The sequence below is a fragment of the Hylobates moloch genome, unplaced genomic scaffold, assembly GCF_009828535.3.
Source record: "Hylobates moloch isolate HMO894 unplaced genomic scaffold, HMol_V3 SCAFFOLD_1, whole genome shotgun sequence".
NCBI classification, from domain to species: Eukaryota; Metazoa; Chordata; class Mammalia; order Primates; family Hylobatidae; genus Hylobates; species Hylobates moloch.
This window is the reverse complement of record NW_026652276.1, coordinates 16,713,898-16,731,660: the sequence shown is the minus strand read 5'-3', so window position 1 is coordinate 16,731,660 and position 17,763 is coordinate 16,713,898. Positions and strand designations below refer to the sequence as shown.

At 35.8% G+C, this 17,763-nt stretch overlaps 1 long non-coding RNA gene across 1 annotated transcript; it reads right to left on the bottom strand.

Moving 5' to 3' along the window:
- Positions 1–388: 388 nt before the first annotated feature.
- Positions 389–12,793, bottom strand: LOC131384661 (uncharacterized). Its single transcript, XR_009215759.1, has 2 exons — positions 12,639–12,793; positions 389–635 (listed from the first exon to the last, which is right to left on the bottom strand). It is a non-coding gene; the product is annotated as an uncharacterized LOC131384661 (long non-coding RNA).
- Positions 12,794–17,763: the final 4,970 nt, after the last annotated feature.

Below are 17,763 nucleotides of genomic sequence, written 5' to 3'. Positions count from 1 at the left end.
ATATGCTTTCTGTTCCAATTAATTGTACCAAGCTCACCTTATATATTTCCTATTCCATATGTGCAATCAACTGCTAGTTCAAGGAACCATGATTCCTTTTCCAGAAATGGTAACTGGAGAATAAATCTGGGGCAAAAGGAGTGCTCATTGTCACTGGGTTGTCATTGCTTCCAGATTTTTATTAGCCAATAGAGAGAGGAAACACATATATTTTAGAAGAACAAAAATAAGCCTTAAGTGCACACTGATATTTCCAATTCCACTTGCGAACCAGAAGAGTTCACTCAATACCTTTAATTTTACACCAGTATCTTTTTTATCCTTTGCTAATATCCCAGTGCCTACTAACAACAGTGTAATTATATTAGATTCAGTATATAAACCACCATACCTGTGCACATTTGACTTTATTTTTGTGTGGAGCAGCCTCAGGAATTGCTTTAACTTTTCCCATGGTCCAGCATGAGTCAGGTTCATGTTGCCTTCACTGCCCCAAGACCAAGGGTATCATTGGACAGGATGGTTGCTTGACTCTCATTTCACTTGTAGTTTATATCCTGGCCACGTTTTCTCTCTTGCTGGGTTTGTTTCTCCATCCTCTTGTCCCAAGGCTTCCCTGTTGCAGCTGAGGCACCCTGCAGGATTTGCAAATCCCCATGTAAGTGAGGGAGTATTAGCTTCCTCTGAATTACTTTGGCCACTGAGACATAAAGAACAAATGCTTATCCCTTCCTCTCACACTATCCAAAGATTCAGTAGTTTCATGATACTTTCTTAAAGATGCTCTGTAAAACCAAAAATTCAATGTATCCTAAAGCTTGGACCAGCTTTGCAATACATTTTCATATAGTGTTGGCTCTCCCTCCTGTCTATCCTTACGTCCTTCCTCCCTCACTCTTGAGTCCCTAGAATTGCACTCCCCAACAAAAGGTTTACAGAAACTTTTTTGCCTTAGGATTTGTTTCCTAGGGAACCCAGTCTAAAACAATTTATCAATTACTTAATCCTGCAAAATATGTACAATAATTTCAAAATAACAATACCCAAATTACTCCTAACAAAAATTATTGAAATATCTGTTTGCAATTCCTTCTGTCCCAGAATATATCCCACAAGGAGGAATAGTCAAAATACATTCATCAGCTTAATTTGAAACAATTCATCTTTTTATTTTTTAAAAATGTTGTTTTATTTTTAAAAATTTACAAGTACTAATTGTACATATTCATGGGACACATAGTGATGTTTTGAGACATATAATGTGTGGTGATCAGATCAGAGTAATTAGCATACCCATCATCTCAAACGTTTGTCATTTCTTTGTGTTGGGAACATTCAATATCCTCCTTTTAGCTATTTGAAACTATATATTATTGTTAACTACAGTCATCCTACAGTGGTATAGAGCACTAGAACTTATTGAGCCTATCTTACCAGAATTCTGTATCCTTTAGCAAATCTCTACCTATCCCTCCCTTCCCCCTGTACTTCCCAGCCTCTAGTAACTTCTGTTCTACTTTTCCAAAGGAAGAAAATCATTATATCAGAGATATATCTGCACCTCCATGGTAACTGCCACACTGTTAACAATAGCCAAGATACGGAATCAAACTAGGTGTCCAACAGATGAATGAATATAAAAACTGTGGTATATATACACCATGGAATACTATTTAGCCACAAAAAAGAATGAAATCTTGTCATTCGAGACAACATGAATGGAACTGGAGGACGTTATGTTAAGTTAAATAAGCCAAGTACAGAAAGTTAAATATCACATGTTCTCATTCATATATGGAAGCTAAAATAGTTGATCTCATAGAAGTGAAAAGTAGAACAGAGGATACTGGAAGCTGGGAATGGTAGGAGGAAAAGGAAGGATAGGAAGAGAATTGAAACAATTCTTCTTTATGTAGTCATGCCACCATTTTGATATTAAGTTAGTTTGATTTGATTTGTCTTACATTTAAATTTTTTAAAAAATTATGAAACATGTTTACATTGTTACCCTGTCATATTATGAAAGGAGATGTATTCAGAGGAGGCATGCATGTTTCCACCCCTTTCTTGCCCCTCCTTTTTTTTTTTTTTGTTTAGACAGAGTCTCATTCTGTGTAGCCCAGGCTAAAGTGCAGTGGTGCCATGCATGATCTCGGCTCACTGCAACTTCTGCCCCCTGAGTTCAAGTGATTCTTGTGCCTCAGCCTTGGCAGTAGCTGAGATTACAGGCATGTGCCACCACACCCAGCTAATTTTTGTATTTTTGGTAGAGATGGGGTTTCACCAGGTTGGCCAGGCTGGTCTCTAACCCCTGGTCTCAAGTGATCCACCCACTTCAGCCTCCCAAAGTGTTGGGATTACAGGCGTGAGCCACTGCACCCGGCTTTCCTTCCCTGTAGTAATGGCTTTTTCTTTGTTTTGTTTTGGCTTATTCTTTCATATTTTTCCAGTCTTTTGCTATCAGAAATAGTACTTCTATGGACACAATCTAAGTTTTTATATACACTGATTTCTTGGCAAAACATAACGACGGAGATAAACATACAGTGAGAAGCTACCTGAATTTTTTACTCATCCACTCAGTTACATGCTACAGTTTACTGAGGACAAATTTGCACATAAAATTCCTTGCAAAAACATTCTTGAGTGAAAAAAGCAAGTTGGATAAGTCTCTATCTATCTATCTATCTATCTATCTATCTATCTATCTATCTATCTATCTATCTATCTGTCTATCTATCTATTTATCCTGTCTATCTATCTAGAGATGTCACAACAGAGTGGCATCTCAGGACAGGAACAAAGGGACTAGAATAGAGAATAATGATTGAAAAGGAATTGAAAATATATATGTATCTTTTTGTGTAATAAAATAATATAATAAAGAGCCTGGGGCCACAGTCAGAAACCCCATTTTCTAATCATCAGAATGATTTGAGTAGGGTGTATTCATGTCTAAAAAATGCAATTGAGGAACCTGTTGATCTGTTAAGTGCCTTTTCAAAATCGGGGTATATTTATGATGCAATATTTACTTACAAAAAAACAGTAAAATTGTACCTCTACCGTTATTGCTATGTATTAATGTCTCCTGTACTCAGATAAAGAGCAAAAGAGAACTCTGAAGTGTAGAAGAGTTGTGGTAGGAGTGGTAGAATTGTGAATGATTTTTTTTTTTTTTTGAGGTGGAGTCTCACACTCTGGCCGGTGCTGGAGTGCAGTGGCGTGGTCGCGGCTCACTGCAACCTCTGCCTCCTGGGTTCAAGCAATTCTCCTGCCTTAGCCTCCTGAGTGGCTGGAATTACAGGTGCCTGTCACCATGCCCAGCTTTTTTTTTTTTTTTTTTTTTTTTAGTATTTTTAGTATTTTTAGTAGAGATGGGGTTTCACCATGTTGGCCAGGCTGGTCTCGAACTCCTGACCTTGTGATTCAGCTGCATCAGCCTCCCAAAGTGCTGGGATTACAGGCGTGGGTCACCGCACCCGGCAGTAGATGATTTTTAATGCCCTTTCTTTTTTTCAGTTAATGCAACAGTTGAACAAGAACATTTTAAAATAAATGCAGATGTCCAATCTCTTGCTCCCTTGAAAGTCACCCAAACTGAAAAGAGAATAAGAAACGTAAGTACATACTTCACTTGTCAACGAAACTAGGATATTGATAAACATGCTCACAGTATGTGAGTAAAAAAGTAAAATAGAAGCATGATAAAAATCAGACTAATTATCAACAGAAAATGAAAAAAAATTATGTAATGAAGGGTTGGAGAACTAAAGATAATTAAGTTTATTTGTCTCCCCAAACCAAAAACCTCTGTAATTGTGATCATTGTGTATCGTAGAAGGTGAGAGTAAAGTAAGAAAATGTTTTACAGAATGGATGGAGTGTGTGACAAGACTTAGTTGGATATTTAAATAAATAAATAAAAACAAAGAAGACAATTTCTAAACTGAAAAAATTGATAATACTAAGAACTTATTATGTGACAAGGACCATTTTAAGAATTTACTTGATTTAACTCAATTAATCCTCATGTAATCTTATGAGGTATACAGTATTGCTATCTCCATTCTCTATGTATAAATAGCTTGTTCTATTTTACTGCAGAATAATATTCAATTGTTTAGATGTATCACAGTTAATCCATTCACCAGCTGTTTCCAATTTTGGGCTATCATGAATAAAACTGCTATAAATATTTACGTATGCAGTTCTACAGATCTACATTGATTGAAAAATCCTCGTTGAGGTTTCAAGATCCCAAAAAGGAAAGGAATTCTGGAGAGAAAGTAAAAGGACTTTTAATTAGAAGTCTAGATTTATTTTTAAGTCCTATTAAGATAATTTTTTCTGTAGAAATAGATTTAATGCATAGAGCAACAGAAAAGAGCCCTAAAGGGAACTACAGATGTATAGGAAATTGTTATATGAAGAGAAAGCATAGAAACCAGTGGAGAGAGTGCATGAAATATAAGTATTTGGTTTGATGCAAGCAGTCATTTTTGTTGCAACAGTAAAAAGAAAAATATTATAAATAAACCCACTGTAAACATCTTCATAGAGGCTTTTCTGTGAATAAGAGTTTTTACTTTCCTTAGGTAAATTTTTAGGAGCATTGAATTTTATGGTAGCTATATGTTTAACTTTATAAGAAATTGACAAACCATTTTTGAAAGTGGCTGTACCGTCTGCATTTGCAGCAGTTGTGTAGGAGAGCTGGGGCTCTCTTTCCTCACTAGGACTTGTTATTGATGGTTTTTCTTTTTTCTTTTTTGCCATTCCAGTAAGCAGGTAGTGATATTTTGTTGTGGTTATAATTTGCATTTCCCTGATGATCGATGATGTTGACTCTGTTTTCATGGTCACATTTATTTACCATCTGTGTGTTTTCTTTAGTGAAGTAATTTGAATTTTTGTCCATTTTAAAAATTGGGTTGTTTTTATTACATTTTGGGACTACTTCACGTAGTCTACATATAAGACTACATATTTGTCTTTTCTTGTTTTATGGCTTGTCTTTTTATTCTCAAAACTGTCTTTTTCAGAGCAGAGGTTTTTTTAAGTATGCTAAAGTCCAATTTATCAATGTTTTCTTTATGAGTCATGTTTTTTGGTATCATATTGAAGGAATCTTTGCCTAATCCATGATTAAAAATATTTTCCACGTTTGTATGTTTTAAGTTTTACATTTTGATCTATGATCCGTTTTGAGTTACTTTTCTATAATGCATGAGATATAAGTCCCTGTTCATTTTTTTGCATATGGACATACAATTGTACCCACACTACTTGTTGGAAAGACTATGCTTCTGTCATTGAATTCTTCCATTAAATTTCCTCTTTGTCAAAATAAATTGGCTCTATATGCCTAGACTCTATTTCTGGATTCCTTCTTCTGCTCCGAGGATCTCTGTGCCTAGCCTTTTATTATCACAATGTCTGACAGGATGAGTCTTCTGATGTTCTCTAAAAAAATGTTTTAGCCCTTCTAGTTTTTTTTTTCTTTTGCCATTTTGTAAAAAATTTAGAATCAGGCTGGATGCGGTGGCTCATGCCTGTAATCCCAGCACCTTGGGAGGCTGAGGTGGGCAGATCAGGAGGTCAAGAGACCAAGACCATCCTGGCCAACATGGTGAAACCCCATCTCTACTGAAAATAACAAAAATTAGCCAGGCATGGTGGCACGTGCCTGTAATCCCAGCTACTTGGGAGGCTGAGGCAGGAGAATCACTCGAACCTGGGAGGCAGAGGTCGCAGTGAGCCGAGACTGTGCCACCTTACTCCTTTAAAAAAAAAAAAAAAATTAGAATCAGGCTTCTGAATTTACAAAAAAAGATTAACAATTTTGTGGGTTTACATTGAATCTATAATTAATTTGGGGAAAACTGACAATGATACTGAGTCTCTATTACTTGACTTTTTTTCTTTCTTCCGTCATTTGTAGTTGTCAGCATAGAGATCCTGCATAATTTTTAAGTTTACTTTGTGTTTTTGGTGTCATTGCAAATGTAACTTTAAAAAACTTTCAATTCTCAGTTCTTCACTGTTACTATATAGAAATACAATAGATGTCTATATGTCTACCTTTTTTTTTTTTTTTTTTTTTTTGAGACGGAGTCTCGCTCTGTCGCCCAGGCTGGAGTGCAGTGGCGCAATCTCGGCTCACTGCAGGCTCCGCCTCCCGGGTTCACGCCATTCTCCTGCCTCAGCCTCTCCGAGTAGCTGGGACTACAGGCGCCCGCCACCACGCCCGGCTAATTTTTTTGTATTTTTAGTAGAGACGGGGTTTCACCGTGGTCTCGATCTCCTGACCTCGTGATCCGCCCGCCTCGGCCTCCCAAAGTGCTGGGATTACAAGCGTGAGCCACCGCGCCTGGCCTATATGTCTACCTTTTTTACTCAAACCTCTCTAGAGTCAATTATTAGTTTAAGCAACTATTTCTGTAGGCACTCTCTTTTTCTCTCTCCTTACCTTCCTCCCTCTTTCTTTCCTTCCTTTCTTGCCTCATTTTTGGTGCCATAATTTTCAACACGATGTTTAGTAGGAGTGGTGAAAATGAACTTCCATACTTCATTTCTAATCTTAGAGGAAACCTGTCAGTCTTTTACCATTCCAAATGATGTTATCTGTAAATGTTTTGCAGATATGTTTATCAGATTAAGGCCGTTCACTTCTATACCTACTTAGCTGAGAGTTTTGAACATGAATGGATGTTGAATTTTATTAATGTGTATTGACAATACATATTATATTAAATGCTTTTAGAATGTTGAGGACACTTGTATTTATTTTGATGAAGGATAGTAGTCTGTGGTTTTCTTTTCTTGTAATTTCTTAATCTGGTTTTGGAATTGGGATAATCCTGGATTAACAAAATTAGTTAGGAAATGTTCCCTCTTCCTCTGTAATCTGGAAGATTCCATGTAAAAGAAGTATTATTTCTTACTTAAGTGAGTGTGCTGGATCTAGTTATGTTAACTTTGTATTTGTCTTGCTTAGGTTTTCCCAAGATTCTTAAAACTGCGACTACTGTCTTTCATTAATTTTGGAACATTATTAGTCATTATACATTAAAACACTTTTTTACTCAATTCTCTATCGCTTTGACTTTTGGAACTCCAATAATGCATACATTAGACTGTGCACCATTGGTCCATAGCTCTTTGATACTGTTATATTTTTCACTTTCTGTATGTGTGTTTCTTGTCTTCAAGTTCACTGATTCTTTCCTGTGCTGTATCCAGTCTACTGATAAGCCCATCTAAGTGATTTTTATCTCTAATGTCTTATCTTTCATTTTAGCATTTTCATTTGTCATTTTCTTACAGTTTCTCTTGTAAGTTCCTCCATTTGTTCATACATGTCCTCCATCTTTTTTTTTCACTAAACTCCTTAGCATTTTTTACTGTAGTTTTAAAAATTATTGGTATGATACATACGAAATCTTGCTCTCTGGTTGTCTTTATATCTTTATTGTTTGACAGTGGCTGTGTGTGTGTGTGTCATATTTTTGGAGAATGCCAAACATTGTGTGTAAAAGAACCCTATAGACAGAAGTAAATAATAGTTACTCCTGGGAATGAGCATGTTTGTCAATTTTGTCTATTGTTTATCTGTGCCTGGGTTTTCTTGTCACTATAACTACTTTGAGTATGCACATATTTCAAATTCCTCTTGTAATGGACTGCAGCTACCTTGTGCTTAGTATGAACACTGGAGTATCAGCGTTTGTTTCCATGTCCTTTTAGCAGATCATACACAGCTATACTATAGAGAGGGTCTCTCTCTGTACTCCTGCCTTCTCCCATCAGTAGACTGTTCTTGTTTACTACTTGGTACAAGACTCATGTTAGGACAGAGCGATTGTCTTACTTCTCCTGCTGAATTAGACTCCATGTTATTTGAGCCACAGGAAATAGATATTTTTGCATTTCTGACTTTTCCTACCATGGGAACAAAACTTTATTTGTAACAGTAGAGTCTTGGTATGAGCATATTTTCTCCTTTCTCCCTTGGTTTCTCCCTTTTTCTGCCTCGCTCTGTCTAAGGAAGGACAGTTCCTCAGTTCCTGTGTCCTGTCTGTCTTTCCCCAGAAGGGCTTGGATATTTCAGCATTCAGTTCATCCAGTTGCCTTGAGAACGTCAGCTCTCAGATGGGCTTCCAGAATGGTTTAGGATCTGTGGATTATGCAGCTTTTTCTTGCTGCTACTGTGGGAGGGACCGTTTCTTGGAATTTTCTGTATTCTGTGAACCCAGGCAGGATTTTAACCAAAAATTGGTACATATTTGGTGATGGAAGAGGAGGAAGGGGATGAATCAGCTAAACTACTCCTCTGCTAAGTAAATGACTAAGGATGATGCTTACAATTGATGACTCACCAGACTGCAATGAAGGTAAATAATATAATAATGTTAAAAGATTTGTAAGTGGCTGCCTCTGAGAAGGAAAGTGGTGGTTGTAAACTACTGAGGAGTAAACCAGTATGGAAGAGAAGCAAGTAACTTCTTTTATGTTTCAAGCTTCTGGTGTTACTTTTTACATGACTTGTAGGTGTTATTTTGACCAGAATTATTTTTTTTAAATTTATTAAATTTTTTTTTTACAGTTGAGGAAACATCTTTTTTCTTTTTAAACTGGGAGGAATTTTGTCACTTTAGAGAAAAAGAAAAAAATCATAGTCAAATGTAGAACATCCATGTAATACAGAAACATTCAAAAAGAAAGGAAAAAAACACAAAAAAGAAAAAAAAAACCCACAAATATATCCATTACTTAGAATCAATTATGGTCAACATCTTGTAATAATCTTTCTAGAAATTCTCCACACAATTACAATTAGATGAATAGATTGAGAAATTATATATATTATATTACAGTTTTCCATTAAAAATGGTATGTGTTTTCTTAATCCAGTCTATCATTGATGGACATTTGGGTTGGTTTACTATGCAACCATAAAAAAGTATGAGTTCATGTCCTTTGTAGGGACATGGATGAAGCTGGAAACCATCATTCTGAGCAAACTATTGCAAGGACAGAAAAGCAAACACCGCATGTTCTCACTCATAGGTGGGAATTGAACAAAAGCAAACACCGCATGTTCTCACTCATAGGTGGGAATTGAACAATGAGAACACTTGGACACAGGGCAGGGAACATCACACACCGGGGCCTGACTTGGGGTGGGGGAAGGGGGGAGGGATAGCATTAGGAGAAATACCTAATGTAAATGATGAGCACACCGACATGGCACATGTATACATATGTAACAAAACTTCACGTTGTGCACATGTACCCTAGAATTTAAAGTATAATAAAAAAGGTATGTATTAAAAACCGAATACACTAATTTACTTATTAATCCATAGTTTATTATTATTTTATTTATTTTATTTTTGAGATGGAGTTTCGCTTTTGTTGCCCAAGCTGGTGTGTAATGGCACAATCTCGGCTCACTGCAACCTCCGCCTCCCGGGTTCAAGCGATTCTCCTGCCTCAGCTTCCCGAGTAGCTGGGAGTACAGGCATGCACCACCATGCCCAGTTAATTTTGTATTTTTAGTAGAGACTGAGTTTCTCCATGTTGGTCAGGCTGGTCTCGAACTCCTGACCTTAGGTGATCTGCCCACCTCGGCCTCCCAAAGTGCTGGGATTACGGATGTGAGCCACCGCGCCCTGCCCGTAGTTTATTATTATACAGAAATTAAAAATGCAACACAGAGGGGTTCGAATTTTTCCCTTAAACATCACAACTAATTTATGACAGAGTCAGGACTAGTATTCAGATTTTTTGACAGTAAGGTCTGTGTTTTTTGCAACTCAGTAGGTTGTTTATTATTTGAGTTTTTTACATTACTGGCTTTTTGCAAGCTATTCTAATGAATTTTCACTAGTTTTGCAAGATTTATTTTCTTGAGTCATATCTGGCTTTGCCGCCTAATTAACCTTTAACTATATTTGATAATTTTAAGAGAAAAATGTTCTTACTGCAGACAAGGATCCAAAAAAGAAGGGTCTTTAAAGGTCAGACTATTGTTGTGAATCCAGAATCTGTGCATAAATAGATTTTTTAAGTAATGCAGCGAACAGTGATCCCAAACAAGCTAGATTCAAATTCACATTTATTCAAACATTTTTACAGTGACTTTGATAAGTAAAAGTGTCTATACATTTACCAATTAGTGGATATCAACTGGGGGAAAGCATTTCAAAGAAACTTTAAAATCTTAAATATTTTTAAAAAGTCTGTAGAAGGGCTTCTTTAAGCATTCTGACCATGAATAGTTCTAATCATCTAAGTTATAATTAATATATGTATTTCCCAAGAGAATAGAATTGAAAAAGGCTTTCCTCTTTTTAATTTTTCTTCTTAAATTTTCATAGCAATATGTTGACAGATAGTAATAGAACTTCCACTTCACCTTCAATTTGAAAGGCTTAACTGTATTAGAAATCGATATGGGCAAAAGTGTTGATTATTCATTTATTGTTCATTATTATCTCAAAGTGTTCTTCTTGTATGCTATCATTCATTTAAAAGTTGAGGAAAGAACAATTGCAATGCTGTGTTAAGATATTCTGAGGAAGAAATGCCCTCAGATAGTTTTATTGTGCATCTTGATGATTTTGGTCTGTTGAAACCATCTTCCATTATTTCAAACAAAATTATAACATCATCTATAATTGGAAGTGTTCTTACTCTCGCTCCACATTTTACATCTTGATTAGGAGTTTAAAGAACAGGGCCTGATTATGATGGTAACATCCAGCCATCTGCAAGTCAAAGGAAAATCCATTCTAAATTGTAACTAGTGTGGGAAAGTTCAAAGAAGATCTAGGTTTTTTCCATACTGGATCTCAATGCTCTTTTTTCACTCCAAATAGTTTCTTATAAATTTTTATGATCTCTGGATTCTTTTCATTTGCAGATGCCTTATTGGGTGATTCAGCACAAGTATGTTGATACTTTCTTTTGGGAGGTTTGGAGATTTAGTCATTTCAGATGTAGACGGTCAGTTCTAGGTAGGGTGACTAACTGGTCCCAGTTTGCTCAAGAGTGTCTTGATTTTAAACCTGAAAGTCTTGCATCATGGAAACCCACTAAGTCCCGGGTGAACTGAGATGTTTGGTCACCCTACCAAAGGTGGCAGGAGCTCATTTTTATATGGAATGTCTAGCATGCTTAGTAAAATTAGAATAGAATTTTGTTAAGGCTGTGTTTCTGATGACTCACTTTACAAATATACAGTTGACCCTGGAATAATATTGCGTGGGTTCAATTATATGTGAATTTTCTTCTGCCTTTATCACCCTTGAGACAGCAAGACCAACCCCTCCTCTTCCTATTCAGCCTCCTCAACATGAAGATGATGAGGATGAAGACGTTTGTGATGATCTTTCACTTAATGAATAGTAAATGTGATATATTTTCTCTTCCTTATGATTTTCCTCATAATATTTTCTGTAGCTTACTTTATTGTAAGAAAACAGTATATAATACATACAACATATAAAATATATGTTAGTCTACTGTTTGTGTTATCAGTATGGCTTCTGGTCAACAGTAGGCTATTGATAGTTAAGCTTTTAGGGAGTCAAAAGTTATAGGATGCTTTTTGACTGTGTCAGAGGTTGGCACTCTTAGCCTCCATGGTATTGGAACATGGATTAACTGTACTTAGCAACTATGTGAATGAATGGATCTTTCCCCAAAATATCACCATTCCCCTACCCACTGGCCAAAGATTATGGATACTTCCTTTGTTACACAATGGCTCATTCCTTGCTGATATATAAACATTTCAAAACATTTCACTTCAGCCTGCTTATCTTTATTCACCAGAATGAATGATGTCTAGGTTTTTCCTTAGGAATAATTGGTAGGAAATATTGGGTTCTATGAAAATATAGCACTGAAATCCAAATTTATCTCTATTTCTAATTCATGAATTAGTTGCATTCAAGCAAACAACTGCTTAGAAGATTGAAATTTCTCATTTTGATTAAAATGTCTTACTTTTTAAACAATTTAATAAAACTTTAATGTTATCAGCTTTTTCTGTAGAACCACAGTACTATTTTAAATTCTTACTCATAATTACCAGGATACATTAAAGTAAAATTTATATTCTTGGTAAAATATCAGACTATTGTATGATTAAATTATAGGTGTTGGCTGGGCGTGGGGGCTCACTCCTATAATCCTAGCATTTTGGGAGGCTGAGGGGGGTGGATTGCTTGAGCTCAGAGTTTGAGACTAGCCTGGGCAACATTGTGAAACCCTGTCTCTATAAAAAATACAAAAAGTACCTGGGTGTGGTGGCTCACGCCTGTAATTTCAGCTATTTGGGAGGCTGAGCCTGGGGAAGTCAGGCTCCTGTGAGTCATGATCATGCTACTGCACTCTATCCTGGGTGACAGTGAGACTTTGTCTTAAAAAAAAATTACAAGTGTTTGTGTCTACTGTCTTCACTGCTTATTTTAGTTTAACCACTACTTTCTAATTTATTTAATGATATATCACATAATTATAGTTTGTTGTCAAATTAAGATTTTCTTTTAAGTGCTAGCATAACTTATTGACACATGTATAAAGATCTGAGCACAAATACAAAGTAGAAGGATAGAAAGTCTTACAATGGCACGTTAATGATTGTTGATGCTATTCATGGCATTGAACTCTCAGGAACAGGATCCGTACCACAGTTTCTGCAAATTCCTGTACTTCTTAGTCTCCTTTTCCCTTCCTGCTTTTATTTCTATTTTTTATTAGTAGGTAGTGTGAATCTGTGTCCCTGTTGAAATGCATATTCATTTTCTTGTTAGTACATAGGAAACAGTGACTGCTGTTATAGAGAAGTATTATTTTGATTTTGCATGCTTTCTGTTCTGTCATAATCACCAATTCCCAGAGTTGCTTTGAAATTATGGATAATTCAAGCGAGCTTACTAATCAGATTTCTAGTTTCTGGCTCGCTTCCTTGACTTTCCTCATAAGCATATTCCATACCCTCATCCCTCTGTTCATCTCCAGGCACTTGTCTGCCTCATCTCCGGCACATCGTTGCCTAGTCCCAGCCAAGGACACTGCTTCCTGCATTACAGAGAAAGCAGACCCTTTCAGGCATACATTGCCTTGAACATCCACAAATTGATTCCTATTTACATTGTTTCTTCCTTATCATTTCCGATTTTAAAAATGCCACCTCACCAGTCTCATCTCTTGAATCTCTCTGAGCAGGACTTTGTGGTTTATTTCTGCACTCTTAGGGCCTGTCCTTACACTCAGGGCATGTTAGGTAGTCAATTTAATGGAATGAATGAGTGAACACTAGGCAGTGTTAGGGAATACTAGACATGAACAATCAATAGTAAAATGAAGATTAAAATTTATTCTGACTTCTAATCAGATATATTAAAGTAGCTCTTAGAGTGTTGCAGGTACTTAAATGAACAAATTGTATTTGATATTGAAATCATAATTCCACAAACAACTATCTGTCCCCAGGTACCCTCTGGTCTCAAGTAAATGAGATTTCTATGCCTTCAAATCAATTACAGAGAGATTTAGGGCATTGTTTTATTTTTTACAGGACTAAGATTAATTTATGAAAATGTGGTTTAGAGATACTTTCAAATGTGATTGATGATTTTGATTTCCACTGGTATTGCTATGAAATCACATGGAATTAAATTGGTCACATTTAAATTACCTAACATTTGCATATGCATAATAATGTTTTAAAGATTGAAACAGGTTTCCTATGTTGAGAAAGGGAATTCTTAAGATGTATTTAAAATTTATTCAACTGATGCTAGTGAACTAGAAAATTTTCTGCATTACATTGTTTTTCAAGATGAAAACTAAATTATATTATAAAATAATGTGTTTATAAAAAATCATATGCATTCATAAATGAATTGGATAATTCAGAAAAGTGAATATGACTACCCATAAATGATCACTATTACTGTTTCTATATATAGTCCACACACATTTTTGAATATGTTTTATAAAAGTGGATTCATACTATTTTGTAAATTTCATTTTCTTTAAAACAATATGCTATGAGCAGCTTTCCATGCTAATAAGGGTAATTCCACATCCTCACTTTTAATGGCTCCAAAGCATTCAATTGGTGAAAGCATAAAAAACAATTCAACCAATTTCTTATGATTGGACCATAAAGTTTTAAAGATTATACCACTAATATAAAAATGCCATGTAAAATATCAAAATGCATTTATTTTTCTACACATTTGATAATTTTATTAGGATAAATACCTGAAAGTAGAAATGCACATTCAAAGGACATACACATATTTAAGGATCTATATCTATGTGTGGTGTGTGTGTGTGTGTGCGTGTGTGTTTGTGCATGTAGCTGAAGTATGGTGATTTCATCCAGCTGATTGGTCAAGTCAAAGAATGACATATCATGTATTTTTGGCCAATGAACATAAGGGAAGTTGGCTGGGCCATCTTAGAATTGTTTTTTTGCTACAAAAACTATTTATGAACTGGAACTTTTCTTTGGCCTCTGGTCTCCAGTGTTGATGTCTGAAACTATGATAGATTTAGGTTCATGAGGAAGCCAGCCAGTAAGAAGAGACGTACTCTCCAAGAATGGCACAGTGATAAAGATGGCAAGATCCTGATGATGGTAATAAGCCAGTGAATCCACCAGTCCTCGACTCACCCTGCCTCCATAGTTTTGTTATTTATTTAATGAAAACCCTTTAGCATAAAGCAGAATTCTCAAAGTGAGAATATGAGGGGTTCTTGAGACCCTTTTAGAAAGTCAATGAATTCAAAACTATTTTCAAATTATTCTATGAAAATATTTGCCCTTTTCTCTCTCATTCTTCAGCTCACATGGTGGAGTTTTTCACAGGCTAGGTGGTGTATAATTTGGCAACAGATTGAATACAGAAGCAGATACGAGAATTCGGCTGTCTTCTGTAAACCAGACATTAAAAGATTAGTAAAAATGTAAAATGATTCTCATTAAAGTTTTGGAAAAATTTTCGAAGAATGGATTATTTATGTTAACATGTGATGGGCTTGTTATTTTTAAATGAATTAGTCGGTATATTCTTAAAAATATATCATTTTTATTTATGGTATAGTAAATACTAATAGAAAAAATCCAAATAAACAAAAGCTTTTAGAAACCTCAAACATTTTTAAGAATTTGTGGGGGCCTGGCGTGGTGGCACACGCCTGTAATCCCAGCACTTCAGGAGGCAGAGGCGGGCGGATCATGAGGTCAGGAGATCGAGACCATCCTGGCTAACATGGTGAAACCCCGTCTCTACTAAAAATACAAAAAATTAGCCGGGCATGGTGGCGGGCGCCTGTAGTCCCAGCTACTCGGGAGGCTGAGGCTCGAGAATGGTGTGAATCTGGGAGGCAGAGCTTGCAGTGAGCCGAGATTGTGCCAGTGCACTCCAGCCTGGGTGACAGAGCCAGACTCCGTCTTAAAAAAAAAAAAAATAGAATTCGTTGTGGGATTGTCTTGGTTTGTTTAGGCTGACATAACAAAATACCGTAAGCTAGGTTGCTATGAACAACAGAATTCATCTCACAGTTCTGGAGTCTGAGAAGTCCAAGGTCAAGGCTTTGTCAGATTTGGAACCACTTTCTGGTTCATAGATGGCACCTTCCTGCTGTGTCCTCACATGGTGGAAGGGGCAGGATAGTTCTTCGGGTTCTCTTTTAAAAGGTCATTAATCCCATTCATTAGGGCTTTGCCCTCGTGACCTAATCAATTCTCAGAGGCCTCATCTCCAAATACACATTGGAGATTAGGTTTCAACATATGAATTTTAGGGGGATATAAATGTTCAGACTACAGCAGGGATCCTGAGACCAAAGTTTTTGAGAACCACTGGGCTAAACCAATGTCATTTCATTGTCTTTGGCAGTGAATAAGACAACATTATTGTTGTTTTTTACAATAAACAATGTTATTATTTGACAATAAATAAGAATTGTTTTTGAAGGAGGTAGTGGTGGTAAGTCCAATCTAACACTTTTGCTAGAATGATTTTAGAATATGAATTTACCCTTAAAGGATATTAACTAGCTCAGGAATATTTCCATGTTGTAAAATGACTAAGCATATTTTTCTCTGTCTTTTCTTCATTTTTTCCCATTAATTTTGTATGAGATACAGAGATCTCTTTCATCTACAAATGTTTCTTTTTTCCTTTCAAAGTTTTCTCTTTTTTATTTCAACTTACTGCCTGTCATCTTTTATTGACTCTTGAGTCTTTCTCTACATTTTCTCTTCTATTTTCTCATATCATTGTTTTCCTCTGCTCTTTCATCTTGGTTCTGGGAAAATTGCTTGTCTGGTCTCTACAATATTGATTACATTTAAAACAGCATCAATTCTGCTTCAATTTAGTTTGCCATTCCTATAGTTTTTAGTATTCTTGAAATATTTCTTTATCCTTTCCATCTATCTAATTGTGCTTTCCTATCCCTTGTTTTCTTTCCTATCCCTTGGATATTTTTTCTTGTAAGGACAATTTCTTGTGGTATTCTCTGGAGGAGATAAATTTTTAATGGATTGTTCAGTGCCATTGTTCCTTTTTTTTTTTTTTTTTACAGCATTTTTCCTCTAGATCCCTGTTTTCATAACACACCCTATTTTAATCTTACTATCATGAAACAAGGAAAAGTCCATACAGATTTGTGTCTGAGAGATCAAGGAGGTTACATATAGTTGGCTCCTTTTCTCCTGACAGTGTGATTTTTATCTGCTTCTCAGTTTGTAGCTAGAATTGGGGGGAGGCTGGTGCACTTACTTTACTGCTAATGAAACCACAATAACATTTACTTCTGCCCTGAATAGTGGTCCTCTTTTATCTCCATAGTGTAGTCCTCTGGAACTCTGGGTCAGATGTGAAGCATCCTCTATTCTAGAACATTCTAGAAACATTCCCTGTGGTCAGTGACACCCCCACACCCCAGCATTTCACCTTTAGGGGTGACTGCAACACTGTTATTTTTCTTTTGCTTTCTGCTGCAAACTTTGGAGGAAAACTTAGTACTCTGTTGACAATACAGTTTGTGAGTGTAGCATGCCTTATTATTTGTTTGAAGTTTTCATGCAGAAATCACCTTTAACACTGAAGTACCCTCCTCAATGGTATCATGTTACCAAGACGTTTTTACTTTCTTGGAGAAATATTTATCCTTGAATGATATCAATATTGAAATTGTTTAGGCTTAGTTACTTCCATGACGCCCATCTGTTTTCTTTAAATGTATAAAATTACAAAAAAAAAAATCTCCTAAGTGAATAGACAAGAAAGTAGCAACTTTTACTGCTAATAAGGCCAGCACTGGAAAGTTATAGCACAAATTTCTTTGTCCTTCCCAAGTCTCTTTCTAGGTGTATTTATTGATTTACATGTATTATTTTTAGATCTTTGCATGATTCAATCTGAATAATTGATGTTCAAATAATTTTAATTCAATAAAATAGCTAATTTAAAACATGTTTTAAACACAAGCATTAAAGATTAAGAACAATATCACTTTTTTTGGTCAAAATAATGATTTGACTTCAGTGCAAAAACTAATTTCATTGCTGACTACTGTTTGTTTTTTTCCTAAGAAAATTTCTCCTTGCCATATTAATATGGAATAAGATTAGTTCAGAGAAAAGTGTTAGTGTGGAGGATCTTTTGAAAGATGTCTTAATGGCACCATTGACTTCTGGATAAAGAAGAGAGTGAATTTCAAAGA